Source organism: Hippopotamus amphibius, chromosome 8 (assembly GCF_030028045.1).
Source record: "Hippopotamus amphibius kiboko isolate mHipAmp2 chromosome 8, mHipAmp2.hap2, whole genome shotgun sequence".
Lineage (NCBI taxonomy): Eukaryota > Metazoa > Chordata > Mammalia > Artiodactyla > Hippopotamidae > Hippopotamus > Hippopotamus amphibius.
Window position 1 is genome coordinate 55,645,515 of NC_080193.1, and position 18,308 is coordinate 55,663,822.

Below are 18,308 nucleotides of genomic sequence, written 5' to 3' on the forward strand. Positions count from 1 at the left end.
CGTTATTCTGTGACCAGCAGAGGTTCCTTTATTGTTCGTCTGTAAGCCTCGGTGTGTGGGGAGGGAGAGGGTACAATAGTGGCTCCTTCTCCTGGGAGTGAGTGAGCAGTGGCGCACTGTTGTTTCAGTCAGGCTTGGAGGTGCCTGTTGCAGAGGGCGCTGGTGGCTCAGGCGTACACAGAAAGTCTTAGAGTTGGGCCTCTCTCGGGGTTTTTTCTTTTTGATGCTGGTTTTTTTTTTTTTTTTTTTTCTCTCAGCAGCCTCCCTGCTGCTGGCGTTGCAAGGGGTTTTAATCTGGCCCCTCCCGAGTGCCTGAGGGTGCTTGTTATCCCTGAGTGCCTTAGGTGGCCAGCAGGGCGTCTCTCCACTGCCTGTTGCAGAGGCACGGAAAGAGAGGGAGAGGCTATGCGCGCGGCTCCTCCCCTGCGCCCGGGAGCCTGCAGCCTCCAGCCGCCATCATGGCCGGGCAGCTCTCAGGGACGGGCACTGCTCTCCGCGGACCTCTTGCCTCCTGTGCTCTCGGTCCGTAACCCTACCGGCAACAATGTTTCTCCCCCTGAACCGGCTCTCCGGTTCCCACGCTCCCGCTCCTGGACCCTCCGTTCAGCCGCGGATCGATGTCTCGGTCCGGGAACGCTGAGCTGCGCTGCGGACCCTCCGTATGTTTCTCACTCCCTCCCGTCTGCCACAGCTCCGCCGCTTCACCCTCTTTGAGCCCTCGTAGATGCCTCCCTACCGGCTATGTCGGGCTCCCCGCAGTCCTTTCTGGTGTCCGAGGCCGTCTGCTGGTGTTCAGCTGGTTCTCTGTGGGAATGACTGCGTCCTTCCGTGCATTCCCAATGCATCTGTGGAGAGGGATGCACTCCACGTCTCTCTACTTCGCCGCCATCTTTTTCTTCCTATCCAATGGAATATTATTCTGCCATAAAATAGAAGGAAACTCTGCCATTTATGAGAACATGGATGGACCTTGAGAGCATTTTGCTAAGTTAAATAAGTCAGAGAAAGGCAAATGCCATATGATCTCACTTATATGTGTAATCTTTAAAAAAAATCATAGAACAAATTGGTGGTTGCCAGGATTGGGAAGTAGGGACTGTGGGGGTCAGTAAAGGCATCAAAATTACAGGTTACAAGTAAGTCCTAGAGATGTAATCAATAGCATGGTGACCATAGTTAATAATATAGTATTATATACTTAAAATTTAAGAGAGTAAATATTAAAAGTTCTCATCACAAGAAAATAACTTGTAACTATATGTGGTGGTAGATATTAACTAGACTTATTGCTGTGATCACTTCACAATACATATACATACTGAACTATTATGTTGTATACCTGAAGTTAACCTAATGTTATGTGTGAATTTCATCTCAATTAAGCAAAAATAAAAATGTAGACAAAACTAAAATTGCCAGTATGTACTAATAGTTGTTACCACTTACTAAGCATGTACTAATAGTTCTGTTACCACTTACTAAGCATAAGATTAATAATGTGATTTTAGGAGATGAGTCAAGATGGTGGAATAGGAGGACATGGAGTTTGCCTCTCCCCACAAGTACATCAAGAATATATCTACAAATTGAACAGTTCTCACAGAGCACCTGCTAAACATTAGCAGAGGACCTTGGACACCTAAAAGGACAAGAAAAATCCCTGCACAACTGGGTAGGATGAAAGAAAGAAAAATGAGACAGGACCTGCACCCCTTGGGGTGGGGGTAGCTGAAGGAGAGGAGGAAGCCCCCTCACCAGTGGGGAGATCAGTTAGGACAAAGAGGGAGATTTGGGGGCTTGGAGAGTGCAGCACCCAGTCTGTGGCATACAGGACAGAGTAGACCTACACGGATAGTACATGCCACAACCCTGAGCACCCAAGCCTGAACTGTGTTCCTGCTGGTGCGGAGGCAGGGCTGGATGCTGGAACGTGGGGTTTGGAGAGCAGGACCGAGAAGGGGACAGTTGTTGGCTGTGAAGAGACAGACTGAAGGGATGGGAATAAGGAGCTCCAAACTGGGAATGTTAGTGGAAGAAGCCCAGGCTGCTGTAGAAACAGGGTGCCATTTTTGAGTGGCACACAAGGGGTGGGGTTGCCATTGCAGCCCCCTTCCCCACACACCAGCCCCTGCCTCTGTGGACACTAGGAGGGATATGTGCTTGAGCAGGCTTACCCACTCTGCCCACCAATGCTTCCTCTGGACCAGCCAGCCCCAGTGAGCTCATGCACCCCACCAGTCACCACCTCCACCCCTGCCCACCTGGGTGGGCATGTATGCTCTGGGGCAGCCCTGGAAGCAGATGCTGGTGGAGGTACACACGCAGAGGTGGGGCTGAAACCATAGCTGAAACCTAGGGGCCATGTAACTAAGGAAGAAGAGCTGAAATTTCTCCTCGTGGCTGCAGAAACCATGAATATACAACTCTGATGCCACTTTGGAAACTCAGCACCTGCAGCATGTCTGAATGGATGAGTGCTCCCACAGCTGAGACGGGTCTAGCTTTAGCAGCTGTGGGCTTTGTGGGCATGTACACACAGGGACTGGACCAGGCCAGAATCTGAGCTGCCTCCACAGCTCCCACGGTGGGTCCAGGTACATGATTCCTGCAGTCCTGGGACCTGACTTCAGTGGATCTGCACTGGTGGCCTGGTGAAAATAACACTTGAGAGATACCAGGGCCAATTGATGGCATACCTACGATTAAGGTGGGACTGAGAGTAGTTCCAACAATAGTGTAATTTGTGAGCCAGCACAAGTGAAAAGTGATGTAACAGAGTACACTCACAGGTGAAAACCTGCAGAGGAGGAAAACTCAGTGGCTTCTCTCCCAGTGGGAGTGTTCCAATCCCACCTAGCTCACACCACAGATCAGAAACACAGCTTAGAAAGAGATCTGGGGCCCTCTACTCCAACAACTAGGGAGCAGACCCTGCCCCTGACAGGGCAGTAACAACCAGAGAGCAAAGGGGAGGCCCCGCTCAATCTCCAGTACAGGCTCAGGTCACCACAACATCAGGCACACCTCCTACCAAGGGGATAACAGGGAGCATACACTGAGGAAAGAGATGGAAGACATCCATACTAAAAACAGCCCTTGCACCAAGAAATATTAAACATAGAGACTACACAGCGATGCATAAAATAGCCCTCCAAGACAGTCTGAGTGTCAGGAACTGGGAGAAAGAACCCCCAGAGCATTTGGCTTTGAAGGCCAGTGGGGCCTAAGCACAGGTGCTCCACAGGACTGGGAGAAACAAAGCCTCCACCTTAGAGAGTGCACATAAGACCTCATGTGCACTGAGGCCCAGCACAAAGCAATACTTCCACAGGAAAGGGGGCTAGACCTAACTAGGAGTCTGGGAGGGTCTGCTGGAGAGGTGACAGCTGGCTGTAACTCAATGTGGGAGCAAGGGCACTGGTGGTGGAGGCCCCAGAGAATATTGATTGGCATGAGCTCTCCTGGAGGTCAATAGCCTACAGTCTCCAGAGCTGGAATGCCTCAGGCCAAACAACCAGCAAGAAAGGAACACAGCCCAATCCATCAGCAGACAGACTGCCTAAAGTCATACTGAGCTCACAGCTACCTCAAAACACACCCCTTGATACAGCTCTGCCCATCAGCAGGGCAAAAGCCAGCTCCATCCACAAGAGGGCAGGTACCAGTCCCTTCCACCAGGAAACCTGCACAAGCCTCTGTACCAAAATCACCCACCAGGGGGCAGACACCAGAAGCAAGAGGAACTACAATCCTGCAGCCTGTGGAAAGGAGACCACAAACAGAAAAATATGTTGGAAACAAAGGAACAAGATAAAAACCCATTAGACAAACTAAATGAAGAGGAGATAGGCACTCTACCCGAAGGAATTCAGAGTAATGATAGTAAAGATGATCCAAAATCTCAGAAAAAGAATGGAGGCACAGATCAAAAAGATATAAGAAATGTTTAACAAGCAGCAAGAAGATTTAAAGAACAGAGATGAACAATATGATAACCAAAATGAAAAATACACTAGAAGGAATCAAATGCAGAATAATTGAGGCAGAAGAATGAATAAGTGAGCTGGAAGACAGAGCGGTGGAAATCACTGCCACAGAACAGAGAAAAGTGAATGAAAAGAAATGAGGACAGTCTCAGAGACCTCTGGGACAATATTAAATGCACCAACATTAACTTTATAGGGGTCCCAGAAGAAGGAGAGAAAGAGAATGGCCCTGAGAAAATATTTGAAGGTATTATAGCCAAAAACTTCCCTAACATGAGACAGGAAACATTCACTCAAGTCCGGGAAGCATGGAGAGTCCCATACAGGATGAACCCAAGGAGGAACACACAGAGACACATATTAATCAAACTGACAAAATTAAAGACAAAGAAAAAATATTTAAAGCAACAAGGGAAAAGCAACAAGTAACATACAAGGGAATTCCCATAAGGTTATCAGCTGATTTTTCAGCCGAAACTCTGCAGGCCAGAAGGGAGTGGCACAATATATTTAAAATGATGAAAGAGAAAAACCTACAACCAAGAATACTCTACCTAGCAAGATTCTCATTCAGATTTGACCAAGAAATTAAAAGCTTTACAGACAAGCAAAAGCTAAGAGAATTCAGCACCACTAAACCAGCTTTACAACAAATGCTAAGGGAACTTCTCTAGGTGGGAAACAACCTTGTACATATGTAGACTGCTATATCAAAACCTGATGGGAATAGCAAACCAAAAAACTACAATAGATACACACAAAAAAAGAAAAAGCAACCCAAACACAACACTGAAGACAGTCATCAAATCACAAGAGAACAAAAGAGGAAGGGAAGAAAAAAGACCTACAAACACAAATCCAAAACAGTTAAGAAAATGTCAATAGGAACATACATCAATAATTACCTTAAATGTAAATGGATTAAATGCTCCAACCAAAAGACATAGACTGGCTGAATGGATACAAAAACAAGACCTGTATATATGCTGCCTACAAGAGATGCATTTCAGAACTAGGGACACATACAGACTGAAATTGAGGGGATGGAAAAAGATATTCCATGCAAATGGAAACAAAAAGAGGGCTGGAGTAGCAATACCCATATCAGACAAAATAGACTTTAAAATAAAGACTGTTACAAGAGACAAGGAAGGACACTACATAATGATCAAGGGATCAATCCAAGAAGAAGATATAACAATTGCAAATACATATGCACCCCACACAGGAGCACCTCAATATATAAACCAAATTCTAACAGCCATAAAAAAGGAAACTGACAATAACTCAATAATAGTGGGGGACTTTAACACCCCACTTACACCAATGGACAGATCATCCAGACAGAAAATCAAAAAGGAAACACAGGCCTTAAATGACACATCAGACCAGATGGACTTAATTGATATTTACAGGGCATTCCATCCAAAAGCAGCAGACTACACTTTCTTCTCAAGCGCACATGGAACATTCTCCAAGATAGATCATACCTTGGGCCACAAAACAAGCCTCAGTAAATTTAAGAAAATTGAAATCATATCAAGCATTTTTCCCAACCACTACACTATGAGATTAGAAATAAATTACAGGAAAAAAAACTGTGGAAAAAAACCACAAACACATGGAGACTAAACAATATGTTATGTTACTAAACAACCAATGGATCATTGAAGAAATCAAAGAGGAAATCAAAAAATACCTAGAGACAGATGACAAGGAAAACACGACAATCCAAAACCTATGGTATTTTAACATGTGTAGTTCTCACAAGCAAATAATACATTTGGTACGAAGTCGTAAGAAGTGAATGCAAGCTATACTGCTACTAACTACCCATTGACCTATACAAGTCACCTAAATCACCTTTCATATAGCACAGGGTAGAAAAAAAACTCAAGTAAAAACACCAACTGATCACTCCACAAATGAATATAGAAGTCCTAGATGATATACTCATTAGCAGAGATAGAAACAAAACTTACCAACAAGCATCCAAATAAAACATTTTAATGTGATGAAAAATGTTATGATTAAAATTATATAGGACAATGGGACAGAAAGTAACTTTGCTCAAATCCTACCTTCTCAGTGAGACATTCCCAAGTGATAATTTAATATTGTAATCTAGGAGTCTTCCAATTACAGCCCATCAGTTAAATCAGGCCAACTGCTTGTTTTTGCAAAGTTTTATTGGAGCACAGCTACACCCATTCATTGACATATTATCTATGGCAGCCTTTGTGTTACAAGGGCAGGGTTGAGCAGTTGCAGCAGAGACTCTATGGTATGCAAAGCCTAAAATATTATCAGGCCTTTTGCACACAAAAAAATGCTGACCCCATTCATGTTGGTATTCTCAATCCCCTTTAACTTCCCCAACTTTTTCTTTTTCCTGTGGCCCTATCACCTCTAAAATTCTATACGTTTATTTTATTACTTGTCTTTTTTTTTCACTTACATTAAGATATTAACACTATGAGGGCAGGAATCTTAACTGTGTTCATATACCTATCCCAAATGATTGGGTTATGGTAAGTACTCAACAAATATTTGTAGAATGATTGAATGAAGTTAGAGAAATAAGCCATATACAGCATACAACCATGAAGTCATCGTGATGAATTTGGATTTTATTCTAAATGTATGGACAGCCACAGGAAGGTTTTAAACAGTAGAGTAACATGATAGGATGCAGACTACTACGGTCTCATGACTTTTTACATTCCTTATGCTAGACTGACTCAGGTCCATTCATCTGTGTTACTTCCCTGAACTATGCTCCCCATCTTAGTCCAGCAAATACTCTATAAATGAGAAATGATTATGGTAATGGAATCTCAAAAGACTAGTGTTCAATGACTCTACCCCAAAACATCCCTCTGTGGGCAGAAGCCCCAGGGAGAGATGGGTTTACTGGCAAGCTCTGCATGGTTCTTCAATAACAGCATTTAATAGCAAGCTCAATGATTTTGAAACAGATTTTATGGGAGTTTCATTAAGTTTTATGTATTACATTTGTTATAATGTTTATAAGTTGTCTTCTGAAAAATTTAAGCAAAGATGTTATTATAACCAAAGTACAGTAAAACCGAGCCTACCAATCAATATATCAGAGTGCACTGGTATGCCACCATGGGTTACAGGTGTGCTGAGATGCCAATGCCTCACCACAGTGGGAGTGACCAGAGCCTTCCCCCTCAGTCAGTCATGTCCTTATCCATTTGTCCTGATATGTTATAGAATTATTACCATTGTATGTGAGTGTCAGAAGGTTAAGGAGTCTTGCAATGGACAACAATTATAATTTGTTAATGACAGTTGTCTTCCAAAAGACAAAAAAAGTCATTGGTTCTGTGGCTACTGCTGAGATTATGAAGCTCATTAGGATAACTGGACAAAGATTTCCTAAGTATATTTTTATTTTTCATAAATTTATAAACTAGGGGAACCACATATAAACAATAAGGAACACTGATATAAGAGAGTACCCAGGGAAGCCTTGACTAACTTCATTTGGGGGATTAAGGCGAGGCTGCTTGGGAAGAAAATGGAATTTGAGCTACACACTGAAGAGTGAAGACCTTTTGATGAGGTAGAGAAAAAGGTGACTGCTAATTGCTACTGTTGCCCCAGAGATTTAAGACAATTTTCACATTCTGTGGAATGAAGACCAGGTGAGAATAATTTTCACATTCTCAGGTTGGTCCAAGAATGAATCAGCCCAAACTGAGATGTATTCAATAACAATTCCTTCATCAAGCAGTGTGAAATGGTTTTCCATTTACACCTCCTTGTGGTTGGGCTTCTCAGAACCAAATCACTATGAGTTTCTGTAGTAAAGAACTTCTATGCTATGTCTACCATGAAGCAGCCTCATCAATCTCACACCAGAGGTGGGTAACGTGGAAAGTAGAACAGGCTACTCGACTATCTAATTAAGAAAATCCTGCCTCAATTCATTGGAAGTTAAACTGGTGATCTGGGGACTATTTAACTATAGTCTAGATATCTTAGGCAAACCCCCTGCAAAAACTTCCTAGAGTATCACTTGGCCTTTGTTGATTATTTTCAAAGAAAAATCAATAGATCCAAATAGTTCAACAGTGTCAAACAACACAATTGTGTAATTCAGAGATTCCCAGATTCCCTTGGTTTACAGAACACTTAGTATCTCAGTAATATTTCCATGACATTTGATAGGCCAAAAGCAAACCCTAATCATTCTGTTTATGAAGTAGTTAGGTTCAGACAACTTGATTTATATCTTGACAACTTAGTAACTTTTGAATAAGCAATACACATAAATTAAAAGAAAAGAAATAATATGTTTCATTTTGCAATAGCCACAATTACACACTAAATGGGTCTGTGCTCTTGGAACTTATCAAATCATGGCATCTGACTGGACACTGCCACCCTCATTTCTCATTCCATGTTGATTTTGTTCATTATTTACTTTTGTCACAGCAATCAATGAAAACTGAGCTTCTTAAAGATATGACATCATCAAAAGAAATGGAGTGCAATCCAGTGTTGAAATATGAACTGCCTTAAGCTAGTAGTTCACATCATATCTGACAGATGCTGTTTTGCTGTGTTTTCCTTCTAAATTTAAAATCTGGAGAATGTAACCCCAAAGAGATTTTGATACACGGCCAATCAGAATTGTGTTTTGGAAGGGCCAGGAGTACATCAGGGTTTTAGATATCCATGTTTATTTTCCATGGGCTTGTTTTTCATTTCAGGGATAAGTAACCACTTGAGCCTCATTTTTTGTTCTTGTTGTTGCTTTGGGTCCTAAAAATACAGCTTCAATTTATTCTTCAAATCTCCCAAATATCTTTCTATCAAATACTACTGATCTGCTACATATTAAAAAGCACAAGGAGCAGTGATCACACACAAAGGACTTTTTTGTGTGTGATCACTCATCCCTAGTAAATATGTTCAGTACAGATAATTATTATTTTTATAGAAGGTATCCTCAAAATGGAGTAATATGCACCTTCCCCCAAGTTTTCTATTATTAGGCCCTTTACCCAAACATCTCTCATTAGTGCCTAGTTAATATAATCATACTTATATATGACAAAAACGTTACCAGGAAACATGCAATTGGAACACAGATAGGAGATGGCAAAAAGTGGCAGAGAAATTGAAAAAGAAAAAAAGAGGTAAAAATGTAGAGACATCTTTAATCACTAATTATTACATCACAAATTGAAAGGATCCAGTCATTGCCGTAAAAAAGTTGTGAAAGTTTTATTCATAACTAAACTTGTCTGAGAATACATACATAGATATGTATACATATACACATATGTATATACATATATACACATATACATAGATATATATGCATTTCCTCAGGGGACCCAAATTTAAGACCAACATGAGGAGATCTGAGACCATTCAAGAGTTAATACGTTAATACGTTGCAGAGTCACTACATTAGGCAAGAAAGAATTATCCTCATTTCACAGATGAGGTTAGGTACTTTGAAAGATGATTCTATCAACAGGTTGTAACGAATCCACTAGAACAGGCCTGCAAGTACTTAGGGGAGTAATCTTTTAACTAACAAGACAAGCTCTGATCTGCCATCTCCTAGCCTAACCAATGTTAAGAATGGCTGTGTATCACATTGCAAACTAAGATCTTCGGACAGATTTCTCTGTGAGGTCAAGCAAGAACATTTTGCCATGGTCCACATAAGGTCACGGAAGAATCCTGGTTTATTGTTCCCATTCTTATATCTTTAACGGAAAAAAGAAGCTAGTCCCTCTTAAGAGCTCTGTATTGCCCCTTCCCTTGGCCACAGTAACAGGACAAGCCAATGAGGCTAATCACCGCCAGGGGAATGGAGAAGATACTCAGGTAACTTACAGAGCTGTCAATAGCGGGGGAGACAGACAGAGTGGAAAACGAGTGAAGAGTTTCAAGTCCTCCTCTTTATGTACTTGATACAAAAGAGGAGAAACATTCCCAGCCCTCACGGAGGCTGCAAGGCATTGCCCAGCGCCAGGGAGCTCCATTCACAAGTAGCTGCACAGCAGGGCTGCCATTTCCTATGTGAACAATTCCAACTGCAGTGGTGCGATGCGGCAGCCCTGATGGTCTACGTGATGTGGGACAATGGCCTCAAATTTTAGTATTTTCTAAAAGAAATTTATATTTTAAATGAAGAGTAAGGTAGAATGTTTTACACTGAAACTAGAGCGCCAAATAAACAGATACTTGAGGTAAAAGAAAAAAAAGTCCTATAAATTTATGTTTAACCTGAAAAACTGTTTTGTTGATTTTATTCTTTAAACAGAATAACTGTGTAAGATCTTAGATGTGTCAGCTTTTTATCTACATTGTCTTTGAAATATTATAACACTACACCAGCATCTTGCCTCATCCTAAAATTAAGAATACATGCAAAATAACTTTTATGTACTAAATCGTAATCCCAAATCCTTAGCTTCCTAGATTTCCCTTAAGAGACCCATATCCTATCGATTTGCAGAAACGTTAAATGTAACATGACTTAATATTTGGTATGCTTTCTTCACTATCATTGATCAATCTGACTCTAGGCATTATATACCATGTACTCACGTAGTCCATCTCCCAAACCAAATGAATACACTGATAATTAAATTTAAAATGTTAATAATTCTACCAAGGTAGAAACTGAAAAATAGCGTGTCAACATTAACCACTCTTAAGGACACAAAATATTTCCATAACTCTGTAAGGACAAACCTTTCAGTTTAAGAAAAATGGCAAATATATGCCTCTTTTCAAACAAGTTTAAGAAAGATTTTGATTGCAAATAATTTGTAGAAACCCTAGCAGGGATATGCTGAGTGCAGATACATGGTGCTGGATTTATTTGAATTCAATTCAAATACAGAATTGATTTTCCTTCCTGGCAGTTTTCTGAAATGTACATTATGGCTTTGTTTAGTTAAACCAGTTATGACACTTGAGCCTCTGAAATGCTAATATACCTGTACCCAGCCTTTCAGTGTGTTGATTTTGCTTCCTTGGTGGAACAAATTTCAATCCCTTTCATGCAGAAAACCAAGATGAGCAGATATTTGTATAATGTATATGTTAATTAAAACATACTGTTCCCTGGGGGCTGGGGAGCAAAGAATGTGTTACTGTGAGCATTTTAAGGCAGACATGCACTCATACCAAATTCAAGAGCAGTAGGGCAGGAGGGTATATTGCTGGATGCTGAAAAGTGACGTGTTATAATCATATAGTTTAAAAAATGAGTAAATCATGCTTTAAAAGATGAATTTGGATGCCTTAATGTAACAGAGATGTGGTTTCTGTCAAATATTGTGTCACCAAGATGCTATAATTGCTTAACCTGACAAATTTTCTTCACAGCTCTGCTCAGCCCATGGTTGATGGATTTATATTACCATAAAGAATTAGCTTTTTCATATGAGCTGAAAATTATCATCAGACTGTCACCATTCTGCCCACTACTAACCACGGGCTTACAGATCAAGAGACAAAGCCAGTGTATCCCAATTGCTGCTATACTTTCATGCCAGCTCAATACACATCACAAGCAATGCCTGTCTGTAAAGAGAATGCATCAAAAATCCTCTGGGCTTCGGGCAGCCATCCCAGAATATGCGCACCTCCAATTTGCTTTCCATCTCATCATTGGTCCAGTTTCCAAATTTTGAGGGATTATTCACGTATTGTTTGCTTTTGTTCTAGTGTTGGTACCTGTCACCCAGATAGCCATCAAGAATTCTCGGTTGGAATTGCCAACAAATTTACTCTCCTTTAGACTAGCATGACCTTACTGGTTCCTCCACAATCAGCAGCCAGTAAGCCCGTTCCTTGCTTAGAAAAGTGAGATTTTGGATAAGCGTGTGTGTCGTAGAAAGAAAACGCAAGGGATGCCATAAAGCTTCAAAGTGACCCACAGTTCTAGTTACGAGGTAGTGAGTATTTAGCTCATGGTTATGGCTGGGATTTTTGGAAATATGTGTTGTGGGGCTGCATGTTTGCATCAACCAAAACCTGGCACCACTGCCACCCACAGAGTGAACATAACACAGAAACAATGTGCCATTTGCTGTGCCCTGTCTCAGCCTTGCGAGTAGTGGTCCTGTCTAAAGATCATCATATTGAGGAAGTTTCTGAACTTCCTTTGGTGGGTGAAGATAAAGTTGAAGGCTACCAGGAGACCAAGGAGACAATCTTGCTCCCTAAGGAACTTAGGGCCTGGAATAAAATCAAAAAGGTCTATGCCTCTCAGCAAATGAGAGCTGGCAAAGCAAAATGGGAAGCTGTCATTGTACCCAGCACAGGGGCCCTGCTTTAGCAAGGTCTTCAGAAACATTCTTACAATCACTCTGCTTAAAATAAGCAAAGTGAACATGTTGAAACTTGCTCCTGGTGGGCACGTGGGGCATTTCTGCATTTGGACTGAAAGTGCTTTCCGCAAGTTAGATGATGTGTATGGCACTTGGAGTAAAGCTGCCTCCCCATGAGTGACTGCAACCTTCCCGTGCATAAGATGCTCAATACAGCCATTAGCAGAATTTGAAAAGCACAGAGATCCAAAGATCCCTCCAAGAACCACACAAGAAGATTAATCACAGACTCCTACAAAAGAATCCACTTAAAAATCTGAGAATCATGTTGAAGCTAAACCCATATGCAAAAAGCATGCACGGGAACATCATTCTTCACCAGGCCAAGAATCACAGACTCCAGGTAGATAAGGCAGCACTAGAAGCCAAATCAGATGAGAAGGGGGGTCCAGGCAAGAAGCCAGTGGTAGTGAAGAAAGCAGACTGTTGTTGTCTAAAAGCTTTGATAGGAAAAAAGGCTGCAGCTACCAAGAAACCATCAGCTGAAAAGAAGACAGCAGAAAAGAAATCCCCTACAGAAGAAAAGAAGCCTGCTGCATAAACTTAAATTTATTTATTCCATAAAAGTCAAATCATTTTGGACAGCTCATTTTGAATAAAGATCTGATCAAAGAGGCAGTAAGAAACAAACCAAAAAAGATGGGAGGAAAAGTTACAAAGATTGTGAAATCAGAAAAAAAAAAATTGGAGATAAAAAGTTGTGTCAATAGATAATGCAAAAGAATGTACAGACACTCTTAAATTATAAGAGAATTTAGTAAGTTAGTCAGATAGGAAATCAAAATATTTATGTCACTGGTTCAAGATGGCAACATTGGATGATTCTGAACTCACCTCCTGCCACAGACACACTGGATCTACAGCTACATAATAGAACAATTTCCTCTGAGAAAAACCTAAAAATTAGCTAAGCAATGACTGCACATCAAGTGAACTAGAAAAAAAACACATCAAAGTGGGTAGGAGAAACAGACACAGTCTTGCCATAAAGCCTGCCCCTCATGTAAGGACCCCATCAGGAGCTTCTCCCCGTAGAGCGAAAGGTTTGAACCCCACATTGGGCATCCCAACTTTTGAAACCTGCTCCTGAGGTATGAGCTCCCAAACATCTAGCTTTGAAAACCAGTGGGGCTCATGAGACCCACAAGGTAATAGGGATCTGAGACATGGCTTTTAAAGGCCTCACATCCCGTAGGTTTTGGATCATTGTGCTTTCGTTTTCATTTGTCTCTAACTATTTTTTGATTTCCTCTTTGATTTCTTCAGTGATCCATTGATCATTTAGTAGTATATTGTTTAGCCTCCATGTGTTTGTCTTTTTTACAGTTTTTTTCTGGCAGCTTATTTCTAATCTCATAGTGTTGTGGTTGGAAAAGATGCTTGATATGATTTCATTTTCTTCAATTTACTAAGCCAATGTGGAGAACAGCACAGCGCTTCCTTAAAAAGCTAAAGGTAGAGCTACCATAGGACCCAGCAATCCCACTCCTGGGCATATATCTAAAGAAAAACATGGTCTGAAAGGATACGTGCACCCCAGTGTTCACTGCAGCACTGTTTACAATAGCCAAGACATGGAAGCAACCTCAATGTCCATTGACAGAGGAATGGATAAAGATGTGGTACATATATACAATGAACTATTACTCAGCCATTAAAAAGAATGAAATAATGCCATTTACTGCAATATGGATGGACCTAGAGATTGTCATACTGAGTGAAGTAAGTCAGACAAAGAGAAATATCATATGCGGAATCTAAATAAAAAATACAGATGAGCTTATTTACAAAACAGAAACAGACTCACAGACTTAGAGAATGAACTTATGGTTACTGGGGGGAAAGGTGGGAGGTAGGAATAGGGAGTTTGCGACTGACATGTACACACTGCTATATTTAAATAACCAACAAGGAAAAAAAATAAAGGCCTCTCACACTCACTTGCCCCAGGGAAGCTCCTGATCTCGCCCAGACTTTATGTGAAAGAGGCTCATCTGCTATTCTTAAAGCATCAGCCTGACAGGCAGGCATCTAAATTAGCACATACCTAGGAGTCTGCTGGGATCATCTCTTGGGTCGGGGGTTGGTGGGCACCATGTTTGCACACCATCTTATTTTCTAAAACCCCAGGCTCTTCGCTTCACCCCCTGGAGGGGGCCATCTTTATGTTCCGCCTCTCCCTCTGCCTCTTTCCAGCCATAAAACACCAGCTTTTTTTTTTTTCTTTCCAGCAGGCACTATCCTTATGTTCCCCCTCTGCCTCACTCCAGCCAGCAGTTACCATCTGTGCATCCTCCCTCTGCCACACTCCAGAGTGCCAGTACCTCTCACAGGGCACATTTTACATGTGCCTGGTGCCCTGGGTTGCTCTCTGGTTTTTGTGGGTGCCATCCTAGGCATACACCTTGATCACCGGGCTCTGGAGGTCAGGGGGACAGTCCTGCGGGACTGTAACAATCAGAGGGACAGTTCTTGGTGGATGACTGCCCCCAGGCACTGCACAGACAGCAGACTGAAATACACCTCCGGTCTTTCTGAGAAAGAGGCCTACTTGCTTATCCTGGAGCTTTGATCTGAGGGCCAGGCTTTTGGTTTGGCACACATCTAGGGGCCTACATAGGGGCTATCAGAAAACAGAGGCCAGTAGAGACAATCTTTGCATTCACCCTCTGCCTTATGCCAGCTGGCCAGTATCTCCTAGAAAGGAACTTTTACCCTTGTCTGGTGCCCGATTTTTACTGGCTGCTTTCAGGGGACAGCTTTATATCACCTGGCCCTGGTGACCAGTGGGGTTTATGCTCACAGGTCCCATAGCACTATAAGCCATGTACAAATAATTCTTAAAGAGCTACCACTCCTAGGGCTCAGCAAAAGGTAACAGACCCAGGAGCTCCATCTTTCTGTGAAAGAGGACTATTAGTTTCTCATCATAGCTGCAGCCTAAGGAGCAGAATTCTAACTAAGCACACACCTAAGGGCTGACTCGAATCCTTTCTGGAGACCCTGGGGGGAGGGGGTGGTCAGCATTATCTTTGTGCTTTCCCCTGCAGTGCTCTGGAGTGCCAGTATCTCTCGGAGGGGAGCTCTGCCACACATCTGGTGCCCTGGTTTCTATGACTGCCACCCAGGGGACACCCCTTGAGCACCCGGCTCTGGTGGCCAAGTGGCTTGCATTACTCAGGCCCATGGACTGCAACAGTCCCTGTAGTTCTTGGCAGGCTACACCCCCAGGGCACTGCACAGATAGCAGACTGAAATACAACCCCAGCCTTTCTATGAAAGAGGCCTATTTTCTTGTTCTGGAGCTTCAGCCTGAAGGCCAGGCTTCAGGTTTAGGCACACATTGCTCTCAGGGAATGTAGGCCAATGGATACTATGTTTGTACTCTGCCCCTGCCTTGCTACAGCTCTCCAGTATCACCCAGAAAGGAGTTTATACACCTGCCTGGAGCATGGATTTTTTGCAACTGACACCCAGGTGACAATTCCAGATAGCCTGGTTCTGGTGACCAGTGGGGCATACACTTGTGGTCCCATAGGACTGTATATATTTGATCACTTTAAAAGCTGCTGCCTTAGGGTCTGGCTTGCATCAGCCTGAATCTAGGTGCTGACTGAGATTCTCCCCTTTGGGATACTGACAGGTCTTGGCTAATACTCAACTATTGGAAGCTATTAAAAATAAAATAGGCCCCTGGGACAATCATAAAGGTTTGATAGACAACCAAGAGGTAGGGAAGGGTTGAACAGTAAGGTTAATCTCCTACACAAGGCCACTTCTTCAAGGCTGGGAAAGTTGGCTGTTTCATCTAATACATAGAAACTAACACAAAGAGTCAAATAAAATGAAGAAACAAAGGAAATGTTCCAAACAAAATAAGATAAAAATTCAGAAAAAAACTTGATGAGATATAGATAAGTAATTTACCTGATAAAGAGTTAAAAGTAATGGTCATAATGATGCTCATTGAACTTGGGAGAAAAATGGATAAATATGGTGAGAACTTCAACAAAAAGACTGAAAATGTAAGAAAGTCAAACAGAAATCACAGAGCTGAAGAATATAATTACTGAACTAAAATTACACTAAAGGGGTTTAACATCAGATTAGATGAAACAGAAGAAAGGATCACTAAACTTGAAGACATGGCATTGGAATTCATCCAGTCAGAGCAGAAAAAGATTTTTAAAAGAGTAAAGATAGCTTAAGAGACTATTGAGACAACATCAAGCAGACTAACATCCACATTATAGGGGTTCCAAAAGGAGAGAGGGAGGGAGGGGTGGGGGAGAGAGAGAGAACTACACAAGTCCACTTCTATGTTGATTTTTTTCAAAAAGTACTATAGTACTACATAATCCATGGTTGGTTGAATCTACAGATGTGGAACCTATATACAAGGGGCAGACTATAAAGTTATAGGCTTTTTTTTTAATTTCACAGGAGGTCAACACCACTAACCCCTGCATTGTTCAAGGGTCAACTGTATAATATTGTCTATTTATTCACCCAACATAGGAGCACCTAAATATATAAAGGAAAATTTAACAGACCTAAAGAGAGAAATGAATAGCAATATGATAATAGTAAAAGACTTTAATGTGCTACTTACATCAATGTATATATCATCCAAAGAGAAAATCAATAAGGAAACATTGGCCTTAAATAACAGGTTAGACCAGATGGACTTGACATACAGAACATTCCATCAAAAGCAACAGAATGCACATTCTTTTTAAGTGCATGGAACATTCTCCAGGATGGATCATATATTAGGCCACAAAACAAGTCTTAACAAATTTAAGAAGACTAAAATCATATAAAACATCTGTTCCAACCACAATGGCATGAAACTAGAAATAAATTACAAGAAGCAAACTGAAAAATTCACAAATTGAAGACTAAATAACATGCTACTAAACAACCAATGGGTCAAAGAACAACTCAAAATAGAAATCAAAAAAATACCTTGAGAAAAATGATAATGGAAATACAATATACCAAAACTTAGGGAATGCAGCAAAAGCAGTTCCAAGAGGGAAGTTCATAGGGAAACATGTTTACATCAGGAAACAAGAAAAACCTCAAATAATCAACCTAACATTATTCCTCAGGGAAACAGAAAAAGAAGAACAAACAAAGCCCAAGGTTTGTAGAAGAAAGATAATAATAAAGATCAGAGCAGAAATAAATAAAATTGAGACTAAAAAAATTAGAAAAGATCAATGAAACTAAGAGCTGGTTCTTTGAAAAGATAAACAAAATCAACAAATCTTTGTATAGACTCATGAAGAAAAGAGGTCCCAAATAAAATCAGAAATGAAACAGATGTTATAACTGATGCTACAGAAATATAAAGGATCATAAGAGACTACTGTGAACAGTTATATGTCAATAAATTCAACAATCTAGAAGTAATGGATCAGTTTCTAGAAATATGCGCAACAAGACCAATTCATGAAGAAATAGAAAATTTGAACAGACTGATTACTAGTAAGGAGATTAAATCACTAAACAAAAAACTCCCAACAAAGAAAAGTCCAGGATCAGACTGCTTCACTGGTGAATTCTACCGAGCATTCAAAGAATTAATAGCAACACTTCTCAAAGTCTTCCAAAAAATTAGGAGAGAAGGGAACACTTCCTAACTCATTTTACAAGGCCAGCATTACCCTCATACCAAATCAGATGAGGAATCCAAAAGAAAAAAAATTACCATCCAATATCCCTCATTATCATTGATTAAAAAACCCTCAACAAAATATTAGCAATCCAAATTCTCACTGTGATCAAGTGGGATTATTCCAGAGATGCAAGGATGATTTGACATCTACAAAATTAATTAATGTGATACACCACATTAGCAAAATGAAGGATAAATATTATATGATCATCTCAATAGAGGGAGAAAAAGCATTTGCCAAAA

At 41.1% G+C, this 18,308-nt stretch overlaps 1 pseudogene; it reads left to right on the forward strand.

The window, feature by feature from the left end:
* The first annotated feature begins 11,989 nt into the window (after positions 1–11,989).
* Positions 11,990–12,923, forward strand: LOC130859164 (60S ribosomal protein L4-like; annotated as a pseudogene).
* The last annotated feature ends 5,385 nt before the right edge of the window (positions 12,924–18,308 follow it).